Raw genomic sequence first — 14,146 nt, forward strand, 5'->3', positions numbered from 1 at the left:
ATTCCAGCTGGCTCTCCCCATACTTTTTCCTTCCATTTCTTTCTCCCAACACCTATTTCCCTGCTCCTACGCACAACCATCCCCAGTCTACCTGAAAAAAATCCATTTCCCCTTTTCATGGAAGTCCAAGTGTCCCCCTAGAGCCCTCCTCTTTACCTAATCTCTTTGGGATTGTGGACTGTAGCTTATCATTTATTTAACAGTTATTATTCACTTATAAGTGTGCATGTACCATATTTGTCTTTGTTTTGATATGAATATTTTGGTATGGGTTATTTCACTCAGAGTGATTTTTTTCTAGTTCCATCAATTTGCCTAAAATTTCATGGTGTCAGTTTTTAAACAGCAGACTAACACTCCATTGTGTAAATGTACCACATTTCTTTTATCCATCTTTTAGCTGAGAAACATTGTCTTAGTTTGGGTTTCATTTCTATGAAGAGACACCATTGTGGGTCTCTGCACAGTGAACTGTGCACAGACAGCCTGGTTCCCAGTTGAGTACAGGCCTGGAATCTCAGAAACCTGGTGGGAGGTGACTTTCACCTTCGTGGGACAGTTAGAGTTCGGCCACGCCTCCTGGGTCCCTGGCTCCTGTCGCAGCTACAACCTCCCACCGCCCCCCTAGCACTCCCCAAGAGAGGTATGTGGCCATCAGTCAAGTAGGCAATGCCCCAAGCTCCTGGTATTCTGTCTGGACTCCACCCCCACAGTTACCTGGCAACAGCCAGGTATGCTCCTCCCCAGTTACCTGGCAACAGCCAGGATAGCCTCAACCCACTATAAAAGGAGCTGCTTGCCCTCTCCTCACTCTCTTGTTGCCTCTCTTACCTCTTACTCTCTTACTCTCACCCTCCCTTCCCCCTACCTTTCCACCTCTCTCCACATGGGCCATGGCCAGCCTCTCCTTCCCCACTTTCTCCCTCTCTGCCTTTCTACAATAAAGGCCTTAAAACCACGAACCATCTCTGCTCATCTGGACCTGCTGTGTTGGAGCAAAGGAGCAGGTCTCTCTCTACAGAGCATCTAACCTCCCTCGGGGAAGCTTTCCTGCACTGCAACCACGGCTTCCACCAACCCAAGCCACCGACTGAGCAAGCCAGTCTCTCTCCTCCCCACAATAACATGCCAGAGCTCTCTTCCTACCGTTTCCGCTTCCAACTCCAGGCCGGAGTACGCTGAGGGACCCCAACCATTCTCAGCTCTAGGATGTCCAAGAGTGAGAACCTGAGATCCCTGGCCTCCATACGGCCCAAGGACTCCAGAACCAGCTCTTTCCTGGTACCCAGCTCTGACTGTGGTGTCCAAGAGTCGGAGCCCAACTCAGCCACTTAAGTTCTTGGGGGTCTCAGACTGTGCCTTCCCCATACCGGAGCAGGATCCCACAGCTTCTCACAGTCCAACACCCACCCGGCGGCGGCCTGGGTTCCAAGCAGTCAAACTCCCCGCATCTGCCTTGCCAGCAGCCCTAGCCCCGACCCCATTTTTGCCCGACACACCATGACCAAGACAACTCTTGTACTAGAAACCTTTTAATTGGGGCTGGCTTACAGTTTCAGAGGTTCAGTCTATTTTCATCATAGTGGGAAGCATACCATCATGCAGGAAGACTTGGTATTGGAAGAGCCAAAAGGTCTACATCTTAATCTGAAGGCAGCCGGGGGAGACTCGCTTCTGCAAGCGGCTAGAAAGAGGATCTCTTCCACACTGGAGAGACCTTGAGCACTAGAAGACCTCAAAGCCTGCCTCCACAATGGCTCACTTCCTCCAACAAGGCCCATACCTCCTAATAGTGCCACTTCCCACAGGCCGAATATATTCAGACCACCACATATATCTGGGTTGTTTCCAGTTTCTGGCTACTACAGATAAAGCTGCTATGAACATAGCTGAGCACGTGTGCTTGTGGTATGGTGGAGCACCCTTTCAGTGTATGCCCAAGAGTGGTATAGCTGTATCTTGAGGTAGATTGATTCTCAATTTTCTGAGAAAACATCATATTGATTTCCATACATGTTTGCACTCTCACCAGCAATAAAGGAGTATTCCTCTTGTTCCACATCATTGCCAGCCTGAGTAATAGCTCCTATTGTTGATTTTAGCCATTCTGACAGGATTAAGATAGAATCTTAAAGTAGTTTTGATTTTCATTTCCCTGACGACCAAGGATGTTGAACTATTTAAAAAGTGTTTCTTGGTCATTTGAGATTTCCCTATTGAGAATTCTGTTCATATCTGTAACCCATTTCTTAATTGGATTCTTTGGTTTTTCGATATCTAGTTTCTTGAATTCTTTATATATTTTGGATATTAGCTCTCTGTCAGATGTGCACTGGTGAAAATCTTTTTCCGCTGTGTCGGTTGCTGTTTAGCCCTACAGATAGTGTCATTTGCCTTACAGAAGCTTTCCAAGTCCATGTGCTCTTATTTTATTAATTGTTAGTGTCTACATTATTGGTGTTCTGTGCAGAATACTGTCTCCCACATGAATGCATTCCAGGTTGTTACCCACATTTTCTTCTATCCAGTTCAGTGTGTCTGATTTTATGTTGTGAGGTCTTTGATCCACTTGGATTTGAGTTTTGTGTAGACTGATGAATACGGATCTACTTGGCATTATTCTTCATGCAGATCTCCAGTTATATCAGCACCAATTGTTGAAGATGCTTTCTTTTTTTTTCCAGTGTACATTTATGACTTCTTTATGAAAAACTAGGTATCCATAGGTGTGCCCTTCCCCCAGCCTTGAGCAAGCTAAATAGACCTTAAGTGTTTCCCACGCTTGGTCTTCCATTGACCTAGCCTAGCTGACCTAGGTGAAGTCTTCCACCTTGCTGCACCTGCAATTTCCTACAGGAGCAGACTGCCTGCTGAGCTTGCTTTGCAATATCGTCCAGCTGAAGCAAAGGATGGGTCTGTGGGCTCTCCCTAGATAAATACAGTGCTAAATATTAAATTTTGGCCTTGATCTGAAATCTTTGTCTTGACTCCATCCTTCTCTTACCCACCTGTCCCTTTTCATTTCCAGACTCCCTTTCAAGTACCCAGTTCATCCATGACTGCTGGACAGATAGGTGTGTGGATTTATGTCTAGATCTTGAATTTGAGTCCATTCATCAACATGCAGTTTTTATTAGGACAGCTCTATAGTATAAACTGAAATCAGGGATGATGATACCTCTAGCAGTTCAGATGGAAAAGGATGAGGTGCAGGGCATCACCTCTGTTCCTGTGCCACAGCATGGCAGATGAGTGGCAGGGTCAGCTCTCTCACTCCAAAATCTACATCGTTTGTGAATTTTTGTGGTGTGAAAGTGCCAGTCCTCCTGATCCAGAGTAACCCATATCAAAATAGCCATACCAAAACAAAGAAAAATATAGTACATACACACTTATAAGTGAATAATAACTGTTAAATAAGTGATAAGCTTCAATCCACAAACCCAAAGAGATTATCTCCATGACACAGGTCAGCAACAGAATAACGGGGAAGAGTCCCAGTGAGGATCCAATATTGATGGGGTGACAAGCCAGAAATCTCGGCCCAGACCAATGACTCATTGCAATGAACATGTGCAAGTTAAGATTTGTGGACAAAGGGAGATACTGTGTGACACTCTGTGACACACTGCAGCTTCCATCATGAGATATTTTCTGATTTTTGTTTTGTTTTGTTATTGTGTGTGGGTTTTTTTTTGAGAATATTTCATTAGTATTTTTTATTTTTAAGGTATTTAAACAGGGGCTGGCGAGATGGCTCAGCGGTTAAGAGCACTGACTGCTCAAAGGTCCTGAGTTCAATTCCCAGCAGATCTGACGCCCTCTTCTGGTGTGTCTGAAAACAGTTACAGTGTACTTATTTATAATAATAAAATCTGGGGTTTGAAGTGTGCAAAGGTTTCCTCAAAGCGCATTGCTACATCTGGGCTCTTGGAGTCAATGAGCACCTGGAGCTTCGTCTGCCACATCGTTACAGAGTTCTTGAACAATTCAGTGCCAGCTTCTGCCACCTGCAGAGCTTCTTTGAAGAGGTCCTGGCACAGCAACAAGTCAATCCACTGCTTGTACTGGACTTCAGAAAGGAGCTTCAGTTCATGGGCCTTCCTGAATGCAAGCATGGTTCTTTCCAGCCTCTGCCCTCTGAGGGACACACTACTGGTCTTCTTAGAAAACCTCTCCAAGCAAAAGGTGATGTAACACTTCCACATGGCCTCCGTAGGCAGGGTCTTCACTGCTTCTTCATACACTGCGCAGCACCGTTCTTCCCTGTGGCCCACTTCCACTGCTTTGGCTTGTTTTGATACAGGCTGTTCTTCACCTGGTTGGGACTCGATCTCTAATTCTCGCCGTGCCACATAATCCCAAGTGAGTGGGTCATCGGTGTGCAGAGTTTGAAGGTCATCATAAATTTCCTTCTGTAGATCTTTGGCAAAATCAAATAGCTGAGCAATAGCAAGAAGTGACACGTGGAATTCCGCACCTTTAATCTTGCTTATAGAATTTTTGCTCGGGGGTCGCGTAACTAGTTAGCATGCCAGAGTCTCGTTCGTTATCGGAATTAACCAGACAAATCGCTCCACCAACTAAGAACGGCCATGCACCACCACCCACGGAATCGAGAAAGAGCTATCAATCTGTAAATCCTGTCCGTTTGTGTGTGTTTTTTATCTTGGGGGGGGGTGGTTGCAAGGGCAGAGGGTAAAAGTCCTGGATCTGGGTCTGAGTGACATCTGGGTTTCTTAGTCTGCTGGTTCTCCCTTATTTGAGCCACCTGGGTGAACTCTTCAGTACTACTCTGGCTAGGTCACCCAGTGCCATCAGCAGGAGGCAAGGTCTTGTCTTCTGTTCCCATGCCCTCCTGGCTGGCTCACCCACACCCATTACCCCACTGCCAGCTCCACTGTGCTGCCTAGTCAAGTCACCGGAACGACTCTCCCAAGTGCTGCAGCTGGCAAGGGGCAGGGCCAGCTTACAGGCCCTCATGACTCTCAGGTCTGCTTTCCTGGCTGCCTCCGGGGTGAGGGGGCAGAAGGTATCACCCCTATATCCTTGCCACCTCATGACAGATAAGTGATTTAAGTTGTAATAGTGCTTCTTTTATAAAAGTGGGTCCCCTTGCATTTGGGGCATAGATGTTAAGAATTAAAATGTCATCTTAGTAGGTTACTTTTCTTTGATGAATATATAGTATCCTTCCTCATCTCTTGATTAATTTTGATGCCAAATCTATTTTGTTAGATACTAAAATGGCTACACCAGCTTGCCTCTTAGGTCCATACTTTTATCCTGACATAATGTCTATCTTTGATGTTGAAGTATGTTTATTAGATGCGGCAGAAAGAATGGATATTGTTTCCACATCCATTAAAAGCCTGTTGTCTTTTTATTAGGGAATTGAGTCCATTGATATTGGGAGTTATCAATGACCAATGATTGTTAGTTTCTGGGTTTTGGGGAGTGGGGGTGGTATGTGCTTCCCTTCTTTTGTTTTCTGTTGGTATGGAGTTATTTATTTTCTGTGTTTTCATGGGTGTGGCTAAGGCTAAGCTCCTTGGGTTAGAGTTTTCTTTTCAGCATGTTCTGTAGGGCTAGATTTGTAGATAGATATTGTTTAAATTTGACTTTATCATGGAATATCTTATTTTTCCACTTATAGTGATTAAAGGTTTTTCTGGGTAAAATAGACTATACTGGCTCCTGCAGTCTCTAAGAACCTGCAGCACATCTGTTCAGGACCTTCTGGATTTTAAATTCTTCAATGAGAAGTCAAGTGTAATTCTAATAGGTCTGCAGTTACATGTCACTTGGTCTTTTTCTGTTGCAGCTTCATTTATATTCTTTCTTTGTTCTATATGTTTAGTGTTTTAATTATTATGTGCCAAGGAGACTTTCTTTTTATGGTCCTGTTTATTTAGTGTTCAGTAAACTTGTTGTACCTTTATAGACATCTCCTTCTTTAGGTTAGAAAGTTATTCTTCTTTGATTTTTGTTGAGTATATTTTTTTGGGCCTTGCTGGAATCTTCTTCTTCTTCTATCCCTATTGTTCTTAGGTTTGGTCTTTTCATAGTGTCCCCAATATCCTGGATGTTTCGTGTCAGAAAAATTTTTTAAATTTAACATTTTTCTTGACTGATACATCCATTTCTTCTATCATATCTTCAATGCCTGAGATCTGTCTTGCATCTCTTGCATTGTGTTGGTGAGGTTTGCCTCTATGGTTCCTGTTCTCATTCCTAAATATTCATTTCCCGACTTCCCTCAGTTTGTGATTTCTTTATTGCTTCTTGTTCCATTTTTCAAGGCTAGAACAGTTTTATTCATTTCCTTCAACTGTGTGTTTACTTGTTTGTTTTGGGCCCTCTTTAAGAGACTTATTCGTTTCCCTCAATTATTTGTTTGTGTTTTCCTGGATTTCTTTAATGGCTTTATTCATTTCCTCTTTAAGGAAACCTAATCATCTTCATAGAGTTGGTTTTAACGCCTTTTATTTGTGTGGTGGCTGTGCTGGAACATTTGGAGCTGAGGTTTGGTCTTTTGCTAGTACTGTAATGCTAAATACTGGCACCAAGGACTGGTTGCCCCCAGGGAGGAGAGACTCTGCACTGAGACCCAAGTGATGCTTTGTGACCTTGACATAATTTGGGGTTATCGCTGGAGAAATGGATTCTAATAGCATAGAGGGTAGATATCTGCCTAGCTCTGGTGCTGATTAAGGGTTATTATAAATATAAACATAAATATAAAAGTTGTGTGTCTTTTGTCTGGGAACTGAGTGATCAATTCTGAAGTAGAAACACCAATTTGAGATAAAATATTTACTACAACACAGAGCCTGATGTGTTAAGATAACCAGGCTCTGGTGTTGACGTATTGCCCTGACTGTTACTGTGTTCTTGTATTGGCATCTAAGCATCTGGCTTTAGAGTGATTATAAATGTAGGTGCTTATTTGTGAGTTAAGCTTTGTGGGGTGGTTGTCTTGCTTCTTGGTTTCTGTTTTCTTTCCAGATTTTCAGAGTGTGTTGGCTGCGTTGCCTTTTTTATAAAGCTGTCCGCCCCTTGTGTTCATGAGGAGTACTTGCTTGTGTTGAAGGCTGGGGAAGGCAAGGGATGTCCTGTGGGATCCACAGGAGGTATGGACAGAGGGAAAAGGAGACTGCAGCTGGTGTGGTTTAGATGACCTTAAGGATTGTGTCTCAGGAAACAGAGAGATGGAGAAGGACCACAGGCAACATGGTCTCTCCAATATTATTTTTAAACTGTTTTGTCTTAACCAAGAATGACCATTCTATACAAAGAAACAACTCAAGTTTCAGTTTAAGGCTAAGTAATAAATTATTTTAGTAGCTATTTATTCTATAACAAAGACTCGTTCACATTATACTTTTCAAAGCTGAAGAAATGGCTCAGTGGTTAAGAACACTTGTTGCTCTTGCAGAGGACCCAGATTTGGAAAGCAGCGCCCACATAATGGTTCACAACCATCCATAACTCCAATTCCAGAGGATCCAACACTCTCTTCCCATTTCTGAGGGCACTAGGCAGGAAAACATAAGCTACCTATGAATAAATGCAGGCAAAACACTCAAACATACAAAGTAAAATAAAATAAATTTACATAAGAAAAAGATTTTAAACTAAAATTAGACTTTGTTTTTTAAACAAAGACCATACATTTCTGAGAAGTGGATCTGGGGGATGTATTTCAGCCAATAGAGTGGCAGGGAAGGGATTTAAAGTCTTTTTTTTTTCTTTGTGACAATAGTAAGTCTGTCTATTTGCCATCTGTTCCAAGGGGGACACTATGAGTGTCTGTGTATTTAATAAATCGTTAATGCCTTAACCCAGTGCTGGTACATTCAGAGATCTTGCCATTACTTCAAGCTAACCCAGATATCCCACCCCAACCTGTCTGATTTTTAAAACCACAGTTTCACAGTGTTACTCCGGCTGACCTGAAGTTTACTTTGTAGTCCCTAAGCGGGCCTCTCAAAGTCTTGACAGCCCCTCTGCCTCTGCTTCCAAGGGCTGGGGTTAGAGACATACCCCCAGCTCGAAGCCCACATCTTAGCTTTTCAATCACGCAGGAGAAAGACCGTGTTCATTCCTTCGAGGTTTCGAGAGATGACATATCTGTGTGCACAGTGCTCAGCATTCATCTGCTGTGCTCACAGGGACCAGATGGTAGCCTACTCTCTAGCTCTCCCCTCCTGAGGAGGACAGCATGTGAAGCTGGCAACATTTGATGAGTTCTTCAGAGCTCCAAAGTTAAGGCCCTTCCTTCACTTTCCTTCTTTAAAAGAAAAAAAAAAAAACATGCACACTCTATATATGTCTCCTAAGATGAACAATTATATAATTGGGGAACCTTAGAGGCAAAGAACACTCACCACATTTTCCAGGGGTGTCTTAAGATATTTCCAGAGAGCTATCCGTACCAACAAATGGCATTTTAGGCCTCCTACACATACCAGAGAGACGAAGCCTCACTTCCTTCAGGATTAGAGCCTACATTTTTCTCAAGATTCCACGTTCAAGAGCAAAGTGAGCTGAGCAGAAAAAAGCCAGCACCTCCATGCTGCCCTTGTTGGTAACCTTGGCAGCAGGCTAGCTCCTCTCCTAAAGTGTGAAATTATTTTTTTTTTAAAGGTGAGCCAATGTCTCACTGCTCAAGTCAGAACCCTCAGGTTCTTACAAACCCACTTCCATCTCTTCAGGTCAATGACAAGTCTAAAGGCAACCCATGACTTTAATAATTCAGCCATAAAAAGATCAGCAGTCCACAACCTGCTGAGCGGCTCCACCTCTGTGGGGTGTCTGGGGGAAGGTCATGCGGGCATCTTCAGTGTCACCTTGTCATCCCTCCCCAATATTTTGAAGTTTTGATCTTCTGTCAATGTGAAAAGAAAACTTATCTGGATGATAAGTAAAATTTTTAAATAGTCTCTCTATTTTTGTTTCACTTTTAAAAGACTGTTTGTAGAGTAAGTCATAAAGGACTCCCATGCAATGATTGGGGAGCCACACTGCTCTGTCCAATATATAGCTAAGTTTCTACTAGGAAGTGTGTGTGTGTGTGTGTGTGTGTGTGTGTGTGTGTGTGTGTTCGTGTTTCATTTTACCTTTTCCATTTTACCTAGAAAATCCAAGTCTTGTGTCAAATAGATATTTCCCTTCACCCCAGTATTAACTCTGGAAATTTTAGATGGCACTGTGGAGTTGAACCACAGTAAAAACTAAGAGTCCTTCAATAAAACCACACTCAGTATCTCCTTAGTTAATTCCACATTCAGTCTGCACATCCATCACCTACATGTCTTCAAGAGAAAATGGGTGTGGTTTCACCCATTCATCATGCAAAAGCCATTTTCAGCTCCTGCTATATCCCATATACATACCACCAACAAGGGGCATCTCTCAAGCAGCTTTTCCCACAAGTGCAGGCAGGCAAGCATTTTTATATCCTTGTACAGTAAAAGTATTATCATTTGTCTTGTAGCTATTTCATCCAGATTGAAATACCTCCCTTGTGGATACGGGGGGAGGAGGGGAGCAAAAAAGAGAGGAAGACTCACAAAGCCCCCAAGGGAGTTTCAAGAACTCATGAAGTTGCAAGTCCTCCCTCTGAGGGTATATGAGCTATAAGCAATTGTTGAGGAAGAGGGAACTCTTCGGTAGAACCGCCTTCGAGCTGCACGGGGATCGCTAGTGATGCTGCCTTCCTGAGTTGTCACTCACATTGCGGTGAGCCAGCTGCCTTTGTAATACCTGTAAACTCACTGATTCACGATGACAGACTTAGTTGAATCATCTCTTTAGCCTGTCCTCCGTGCCTACCTGTGGAACACTTGCTTTTTCACTCTCCCCAAGGAAACTCATATTATGTAATTGGCACATGGACAGGAATCGAAAGCCAAAGATGAGTTGGTGAAGAACAGTTCCATTGATCTTGAGAAGGCTGATAAGATATGCTGCTGAGCTGATGTGACTGAGTGAGAAGCATCCGAGTGGAGGGGGGTGTGGCGATAGCCATATGACTACCTTTCCCAATGCATGATGGGGTACTGTGTCTCTTTGCTGTAGTGACGGTTCCATACTCCCATATCCCCAGCCCCTGCTGTGGGTGATAAGACATAGAAACAAGGCTGAGATGTCTACGAGTGAAACAGTCTTGCTGGGAATTCCAGCCTGACCATCTTCCTCTGCATAGTACTCTCCCTTAGTGACTGGAGTCCACAGGAACACACTCGAAACAGCTGGTAGACTGGGAATGTATGCCAATTCCCACGGAAAGCAGAATATATAGAGAGAAAAACAGATCACAAACAGGCAGATGGCAGCAGCAGCGGTTCTTTGTCTTTGAGGCTGATCTGTCTGCAGTAAGAACTTGTCTGTGTAAGGAGGAGTGAGTTACAAAGAGGAGGAGACATGCACACGTAATCCTCCACGTCAGTCTTTGGTTTCATTGGTTTGTTTGTTTTCAGGAAAAATGAGTAAAAAAGGAATGATGTCTCTGTGCTACCACTTTTTATGGCTGGGAGAATGCAAAGAGAAAGAGTACAAATTAGGCCTGTGCTAATAAAGCCCTTCTTGGGATCCAAAAAAACCGGAAACCTGTAAAGGTTATACTTGTCCAACTTGATAGGATGTAGAATCTCCTTGGAAACAAGTCTGTTTCTAAGGGGTTTGTTTGTTTGTTTTGGGGGTTTTTTTGCTTTGGTTTGGTTTGGTTCTTTTTTTTTTTTTTTTTTTTTTGGATTAGGTTAATTGAGATGGGCAGACCTATCTTATATCATTGTATAAAATGAGACTCTAGACTGTACAAAAAGGAATAAGCAAGCTGAGTACCAGCATTTATCATTCTCTCCTTCCTGACTGTGGACTTAATGTGACCAACCCCCTTGCCTTCCTGCTGTACTTCCCGCTGCATTATCTTCCTGCTGTACTTCCCGCTGCACTGCCTTCTCACTGCACTGTCTTCCCGCTGCACTGCCTTCCTGCTATACTTCCTGCTGCACTGCCTTCCTGCTATACTTCCTGCTGCACTGCCTTCCCGCTGTACTTCCTGCTGCACTGCCTTCCCACTGCACTGCCTTCCTGCTGTACTTCCTGCTGCACTGCCTTCCTGCTATACTTCCTGCTGCACTGCCTTCCTGCTGCACTACCTTCCCACTGCACTGCCTTCCTGCTTCACTGCCTTCCTGCTGTACTTCTTGCTGCATTGCCTTCCTGCTGCACTGCCTTCCCACTGCACTGCCTTCCAGCTGTACTTCCTGCTGCACTGCCTTCCTGCTGCACTGCCTTCCCGCTGCACTGCTTTCCTGCCGTACTTCCCACTGCACTGCCTTTCTGCTGTACTTCCTGCTGCACTGCCTTCTGGCTGTACCATCCTCAAGCTGTACTACTTTTTCTCCAATGTTCCAAATAACATAAATGAAATAGGATCTTTCTCCCTTACATTTCTTTTGTCAGGTATTTCTGTCAAAATGATTAGGAAATCAATAAGTATAGAACCCATGCAAATTTAATGGAAGGGAAGCAGAGATTCACAGACTTACAGTGCAGATAGGGACCTGAAGGCTCAGTGGGGAGTGGCAGAGAAAAATGTACTCCTGGAAGCCAGAATGTTATTGATTAAAAAAAAAATCCCAATGTCAGGTATGGGTTACCACTTGACATATTTTTGGAAATGCAGTCAACTTCTATGTCCACTGCTATGGTTGCATGCCAGAACCAGATGATAAATCATTATTGCTGAGAATATCACAATTCCTGGCTTCTGGGCATGGAGAAGTCAGGCTAAGAATGAACTTCTCCCTGCTGGTTGTCTTGTGTTATATCAGATGTCTATGCAGGATGCTACAAGATAATCATCACCAACTGTTCTGCTAGGTTACAAACTCTTTGCCATACATTACCAACATACTGAGCAAAATACACTAACTGATACAATAGTGGCACAGCTATTATGGATGCAAAAATTGCTTTCTGTTTCAGGCCTACTCCACAGGCAGAAACTCAGAAGCAAGAACCTGTAGCTGGAGAGTTCATAGGCCTCAGTGGGGATGTCACTGCTATTGTCAGTGAATATGATGTACTTGTCAAACGTTTAAAGGGCATTTTTTGGAAGAACTGGAATTGTGGAGAACCAGAATAATTTAAAAATGACCACACCGAACAAGACACCTCCTGGTGCTGATCCTAAGCAGTTGGAGAGTTCAGCAAAAGTCAGGGAACTTGGGTCTCAGGCTGTTTGGTCACTCTCTTTGTGCAAACCAGTGTTTGGAGTGGATCAATTACAAGATGACAATCAAGAAGCTTACTGGCAATCTGATGGCTCTCAGCCTCATTTAGTGAACATCCAATTCAGAAGGAAAACAACAGTGAAAACATTATGTATTTATGCAGACTATAAATCTGATGAAAGCTACATTCCAAATAAAATCTCAGTCAGAGTAGAAAATAATTTTCACAACTGTCAAGAAATTCTGCAATTTGAATTGGTGGAACCAAGTGGCTGGGTTCATGTTCTTTTGACCGACAATCATAAGAAGCCAACTCGCACATTCATGATACAGATTGCTGTCCTAGTCAATCACCAGAATGCAAGAGATACCCACATGAGACAAATTAAAATATACACACCAGTGGAAGAGAGCTCCATTGGGAAATTCCCTAGATGCACAACCATTGATTTCATGATATATCATTCAATACAGTGACTTTAAAATGGACAGAAGTGAACAGACATTTGTTTTATTCTATCACTGCATAGTATATCAAGTATCTTTGGTGAAAAGGCATGTTACTTTGCAATTTCACATACATTTAAAAATAATTTATATAAATAACTTTTAGGTCATGTCTGTTTTTTATATAATAAAGCTTATATATTTTATGTTGCTAAAAATGAATCTTAAACCAATGTTTACATTTTTCTTTATATTAAAAGAAAATTAGCTAAACTGAAAATTTCAAGATATATATATATATATATATATATATACACACACATATATATTACCAGCATGGTAGTTATTTCATATAATTGTTATTGGATATTGGAAACAGAACTCTTTTTCTGGGGTATATGTAATTTTCAATAGCATTGATGAAGCGGAAACTTAAAGATCTTTGGAAAATTAGTTGTGTTAGATGGTGTTCTCCTGGGACAGACACATGAAGGAGTGTTTTCCTCAAGCTGACACAGAAGAAAGACTAAGGAAGACACGTGAAGGAACATTTGGCTGAAACAGACACAAGTGTGTTCTGCTAAAGCAAGCCTGTGAAAGGACTCATGATGAAGGATTATTCTTTGCTGATGGCATACATGTATTGGTCTGCCTTACATTGCATAGTTGAGCTGCATTTGTTGGAACTCCAACACCAAAAAACTTCTGATGGTGTGCTACGGCTTCTTGCTGCTTCTGCGGACTCGGGCTGATTGGCAGCGCTCTGTCAGCTGAGACAGACTCAACTTGCTGAAACAAGGCACACGCTGAGGTAAAGACCCGTGGAGGACACCTGATGTTTGGAGAGAGTATAAATAGAACTCGACAGACAGTGACGGAAGCTGAACTAGGCTTGGCTATAGAGCTATCTGTGCAATGCTTGAGAGATGCAGCCAACAATGTTTCCTGGTGTTCCCGTCGGCCATGTCCCTCCTGTTGACTAGTGCCAGGGCTGAGGCCTGGCTATCTCTGTTAGGTAGTGCCACTGCTGCTGATTCCTGTTTGCTATCCCGACTCTGTCAAACTGCTGCTGCTGACTCCTGTGAACTGAACTGCTGATTTCCTGACAATGCAGATGGGAGTTGCTCCAAAGGGTCATATCTTAAACAGGTCCACTTCCCCTGTATCCTTCCCTTTTCACTACCTCTGGAGGGTGGAAGGCTAGAAAGAAGGTTGAAACATTTAAGAACCCTCATTTAAAAAAAGGTTGGAAAAAAAATTAGTTACACAGCAATTCATTCTTTTAGAGGAAATTAAATGTTTTTAATGTGTTGTTTGTTTTTTATATAGTATCAAAATAAACTGTCCCTAGGTACCCAATAAAGGGGGAGGGGCATTTTTGTTTATGCTTATTGATTTATGTTGCTATGAGCCTCAATCGTGGGGGAAAAAAAACCTCCTTTTTAACAGTAAAT

The 14,146-nt window shown here is 42.9% G+C and overlaps 1 pseudogene; it reads left to right on the forward strand.

Annotated features, from left to right (window-relative positions):
* Positions 1-12,164: 12,164 nt before the first annotated feature.
* LOC116094073 lies at positions 12,165-12,722 on the forward strand (annotated as a pseudogene).
* The last annotated feature ends 1,424 nt before the right edge of the window (positions 12,723-14,146 follow it).

The sequence above is a fragment of the Mastomys coucha genome, unplaced genomic scaffold (genome assembly GCF_008632895.1).
Source record: "Mastomys coucha isolate ucsf_1 unplaced genomic scaffold, UCSF_Mcou_1 pScaffold16, whole genome shotgun sequence".
NCBI lineage: Eukaryota > Metazoa > Chordata > Mammalia > Rodentia > Muridae > Mastomys > Mastomys coucha.